Genomic DNA, 6,000 nt, shown 5'->3' on the forward strand with positions numbered 1-6,000 from the left:
TGTCGGGTAGCTGATATACATACGAGCCGTACAAGCCGATAAACACGCGGCTAGACACTCGTCGGTCGGCGCCGTCGAAACGATTCGTCCCTTGTTAATTGTTAATTAGCACGTCCGTGCAACGAGATGAGTCCGTATGCACGCCACCGTGTGACGCCGCGAGTTTTAAGCGACTGTCGCTGGTTATACGCGCTGTCCGTTAGCTGTATCGGCGAACGATAGGAATTCGGCTCCGGCTTTAATGTCCCAAATTCATCTTGAGCCTCGAAGCGTTCGGTATTTCTCCGTGTATACTCTCCGGCGCGCATATAAACGTGCGCGTCTGATGAATTACAATATCAAGAGATGTTTGCTTGTATGAAACTGCAAATAAATTTCCCATGGATGCACTGAGAGAAAAATGTTTGGTATTTGCAACCATAATTTCATGGTAAAATAATTGTGGTTAGGAGTATCATTTTTATAGTTATTACTCCTATAACTTTAGTAATTATTATATTTATAGTTCTACCAAACAAATATATAGTTGGCGCCGAAAATGACTATATATGGCAATTACAACTATTTTTTTCTCAGTGTAGGTAGTTGTCGAAAAAAAAAACATTATAGCGATTAAAAACCGATTATAAAACGTATCCTTTTCGAACAAAAGCCGATAAAAATAAGATAACTAAATTTTTCTTTTTATTCAATTATGACTGTCGTATCATGATTTTTGCTGTTATAGCATGAAAGGGATGTGTTAAAATAATAGCTCGAGAATTTATTTTCATCGAGGAGTGTCACATATTGTTTTAAAATTGAATAATGGACATAGGCATCAGTCGTTAACATGAGAATGAGGAGTATGTGTTTCTAATACCTCGATGCAACGCCATTGTCCTCACTGTGATTGTCACGACGGAAATGACAGTGGGTACGGTAATATTATCCAGCGAATATAGCAATACAGGACGCTACTGCAGTTAGGATTTCAATAAGCTTTCTTTTATAAGCACGTCTAATTATCATACATCGTGGATGTTCGCGCCTCCGCCTTGCGAGAGGATGCGAGTATACGGCGCGCGTGACGGTAAGCAAACACGGCGGCACACTTCGCGATTTTAAAAGCGTCTTTCCCCTGCTGTCCGCCACGTTGAAATACAGTTTATACGCCGTATTCGCACCTATACGTGCTCGAGCGTCGAGTAACACTCGCGTTTCCCACCACAGGATATTATATTGTCGTTCATGGGGGACGCGCGAGGTAAACGCGATTCTTGTATACCGACGAATTTTTGTAAGTAGGTATACACGAAGTTGCGAAGTAATGGAAACGCACGACTGTGTCTCGCGCCTCGGTGAGAGAGAGAACACCGCGACCGCGTCTCTATGTAAATTTTATTTTGCACGAAAACGGAGGGATTATATATATATATATATATACGAGTCGAGATTAACGGCCTCTCCTTTTTTGGCGAGCGTGGGATAAGCGTCCGCGCGAGATCGTATAGTTGGTCCAGAAACTAGTTACTTCGGCGGTTACGCCGAACAAACAGGGAAGATGGGTAGCTGCGGGACTCGTGCGTAACTTTTATTATTGTCACGCTCGATTACGTGTGCGGATGGAAAACGTGAAGATCCCGTAACGGAGGTCCCGTAAACAGAGAAAAATAATTAGCAATAAAAGTTTACCAGTCACGTAATGCGGGAAATACCATTCCCCCCCATCCTTCCCTCCCTCTCTCTCTTTCTCTCCTTCGTATAATAAGTCTCTATAGGTAAAAATACCCGCCGCGCCAATGCAATGATGAAACAGTGGGAACTCCAATGGGGCTCGATCGCTTATTCCGTGGCACGGATGACATTCGTGCGTACGTCGTTAATACAATTTTCCGTATGCGGAATTGACCGCGGCGTTGATTTTCGCGGAGTCCGATTTTACGAGCGACCGAAATATGAAATGAAATCGGTGCTCTGACCACTACCGTTGACCCGCGTAACGTACACGGCGCGTTGAAAATTCGATTCTATATAAATAATGTTGCCAATAATGTTAAATCAGAACGCACGTGGTTCGCATGCTGCACTTTTACGACACCGGATGGGGAAATATCCAGGCACACTGACGATCACTTTTACACAACAACGTCAACGGTCCGCAGGAATGCCGTGTCGTTGCCACGAGCGCGCGCGCGATCTGATTAAAATCGGTGCTACGGTGATATTATACGGTGGTTATTAACGAACGTGCCCTCTCTTTCCCGCCAGAAAAACCGGACGCGTTTACCTCGGAGATACTTGCCGCGACTATTACTTCTAATTATTAGTCGCGCCAATAACCTTTAATTTACGAGCATATTCGAAGCGCTGCAGTGTTTACGAGCCTTTAATTGATAAGATTTACGATTAACATCTGGCCTTCTAAAGCAAATATGCGCATTCCGATAGATCGCGTTTAATTAAAGAAACAGAATGACATAACTCGAAGCACTGTTTTGTACGTCCGCAATATGTATTTCGATATTTGTGTCCGAATAGTGGCGCGCACGCGTGCACACAACGCAATGCATATTTTGTCAGAGATAAATTCCGTTCGATTGTTTCGTCGCGAGCGAGTTTCGTTTCGACTAATTGTTCTGCGGAGCGCGGCAAAAGTGCGCGTTCTCTCGTCGGGACAGTGTCGTGAGGTTGCGGTCGGTGTTACGGTGTCCATTCGTATACGCTATTGTATTTTCACGAGATAAATTCTCTTTCGCGCTGTCTCGTTGATGGCGACGGTTAACGGTAGTCCGTGAACAATGAAACGAAACGTAAATGCGCGGTCCGAGAGGTAACGCGCGCCCTTGCAGTAACGATGCCGAGCGAATTGGCCGGCCTGTCGACCGGCGCGGCACGGCGGTACGTCGTGTCGCGCGTAACAAAAACAATATTGAAAAATTCGTGCTTAATGCCTTGTGCAAAATTACCGTGCCACGCTCTCACAAAGGTGGGACCGAGGAGACGTGTGTGTCGACCTACCGTGTGGAATAAAAAGCTCATTTCCGCTCTGCGCTCGTGCGCGCACGCGCGCGCGCGCGCGTCGACGCGCGACGTGCCTCGCGCTTGCTGCGGAACTTTTCGTGCCGAGCGATCGTAAACCTGGCTTAAATTAAAGCCACGGACTTTTTTTTTAACGTTCCCGTCGCGTCGCGATGCGAGTCTGATTTACTCTTCTACGCTTTTCCTTCTCGTTCGTTTTTTAATGTGTTTTTTTTGTGCCATGCGCCCGGATTTAAATTGCACTTAGCGTTGCGCTCGTTTGACGAACGACGTCGCGGTGTCGAATTTCGCGAACGAAGATCGATTGATTTGCCGACGTAAAAGGCTGGCAGGATGCAGCGAGATTTATTCGCGCGAAGGCTATAGGAAAACACATCGTTATAGCGAGTAATGTAGCATAACGTAAAACATGGTATGCATCTTTGAAAATAATTCTATTTGACAAAAAATAATTTTCTGATGATGTGTCAATTACACCTTTCTCTTATCAAATATATTTATCAGAAAAATAGGTATACAATTAATTTTCGTCAAGCTTGTTATTTCTACACAAAATATTTTTGAAACGCGAGGGAACGAGTACACGTGTGTGAAGTATAATTATATATACTTATTTTTATGACGAGCATTATCACACACCGTTGAATATTTACCGTTAAATTCGATGATTGACGTAGAGTGAAGAATGTCTGGCCATGATAAAACGCCAGATTAATGGGAATCGAAGAACGGACCACTCGATTTTCTATTCTATCATTTACATATGGACCAAGTTTGGTTGAAGCCGACTGCAAACACAAGCCTCATTTAGAGTGGTCACTTTCGAAAGCACTCAGCCGCGTGGCTCTCGAAAACGCACCATGAGTCCGCATGCCGATAAATCGAGTCCTGATAAAATGCCATCGATCGCAGTGGTTGCACGGTGGTAAAGCTATTATACGTAATAGTTACACGCTATGGACTAGACATGAGTATATCTGATATCTATTATAACGATAATAATTTGTCGAATAATAATTATAATTTTGTCCTTCGATGAATGCATGATGTCCAATTGTGCCAGAAACAATCAGACGTGTGTGGGCGCGCGCGCGCGCGTGTGTGTAACTAATTAAAATACGTCATGTATAATTTTGTGTAAAATCGATACGTTCGTAAAATGAGAAGAGCGATTTTACGTAAGAGAATTCAGTCAGAATATCTAAGACACTCTCTGTTGTAACGAAATCTCTCATCGCCACGGAGACAGGAAAGTGTTACGGCGTTCTTCTAGTGTTACTTCCACCGTCGCTTCGATCACACGTCCGCGAAGAATGACGCAACCAGGATTAAAAATTCTGTATACGTAGTCGTGGATAAAATCGACTTCGCTCTCATGTAACAAACGGCCTCGATGTAAATAGGCGATATCCTCCTTAGGATCCAAGTCACTTTGGCGGTACGATCGTGTTTGAAGATGCCGTGTCGATGTTGAGTCGTCGATGCCGCGCAAGTAATCAGCGAAACGCTTCGTATTCTTCCTGCTTCTAATATTCCCGAGACGTGCGTCGACTCCTCTCTCTCCTCTCTCTTTCTCTCAGAGACCACCAAGATCGCTGTGGTACCGGTTCTCCGCCGGGTTATTACGAGGCAGCTTCTCACTAACCGATGATGCTCGAGCAACGGCAGCACGAAATTCTTCGGTGCACCGTGTGAACACGCGCGATGGACGGACGGAAGAATTGAGAAACGCCAGCCGGTCGTCGAAAGTTTTTTTTCGCGTTTAATTGCCGGTACCGACGAAACATTTGGTCGATTGCCTTCGTCGTGTACTTTGCATTTTTTTTTTTACATCATTACACAGGATACATCGTATTTTAAATCCGAAACACATTTTAAAGGTAAATGAAAGGAAAGTCTTGATAAGACAGTTTATTTTCGCAGGTGCACAATGAAAAATGATATTTCATAATGGATTTTATACGACTATAGCGTTTTAGGAAAATCACACGCTCGCTGTTTCACAACTCCTTTCAAAGCGATGTAACGGAACGGCGAACGATGGGTTTCTGTTTGCTCAGAGTCTACAGTTTGCCATCCCGTGCGCGGTTACAGGTCCATTGTTCGACTACTATCTGAAGGTCACGCAAAAATTTGCGTACCGCGTTCGTACATTCTCTAATGCCTAACACGCATAGCTCAAAATACAGTTTCAGCGATTTAACATTTAATCTCTATAATATTCTCTGGATAATGCAAATCGCACCGATGCAGTGTTAAATTTCGCCCGCATTAATATGCTCAAGCAAATTTTGAGGGAGAGACAATATTTAATTAGCATTGTTGCGCACGCTTCGAATTAGGGACTACGAGGCATATACGAGGCCATAAATACGCTAAATATCGACAAGTAATGCGCTTTACATAACAATCCCGTGAAAATATCCGGCGTACGAAATGGACACGCGTCATTAATATCGTTGAACAAATCGCGCGCGATATACCGAGAGCTAACCCGCTCAATGCGCCCACTCGAAAATCCCCTGCCAGTGTACTGACTCACGGGAGAATTGTGAACATTCAGGTTTTAATAGATTTCTGTTCGTCCGATGCGTGTCATTCGCCGAGTCGCCTGGTATCGAATAAATCCGCGTGTATATACATACCTGAAATAAATTCTACATTGGCTATGCCAACCTATATCGATGTCGGCGGACCACCTTGCTGCCGATTTCTGCAGCGCGAGTTTATTGAGATAAATTAAACGTACTGCAAATATCATTGATTGCGAAGTAAAAATAAGATATGACTAATTTCATGTCATATTAGTGATCTTTTCCCGTAATTAGCGTGATGAATTAAAATAATTACATCATTAGAGTAATTACTTTAATTATATTATAATTGGTTTCGTAATACCCTTTATAGCTAATTATTTTTTTATAACCGGCGTGCAGAATTATATATTATTCAAAGCTATAAAATCTATGTAAAAGCTTT

The sequence above is a fragment of the Wasmannia auropunctata genome, unplaced genomic scaffold (assembly GCF_000956235.1).
Source record: "Wasmannia auropunctata unplaced genomic scaffold, wasmannia.A_1.0 LD336083.1, whole genome shotgun sequence".
NCBI classification, from domain to species: Eukaryota; Metazoa; Arthropoda; class Insecta; order Hymenoptera; family Formicidae; genus Wasmannia; species Wasmannia auropunctata.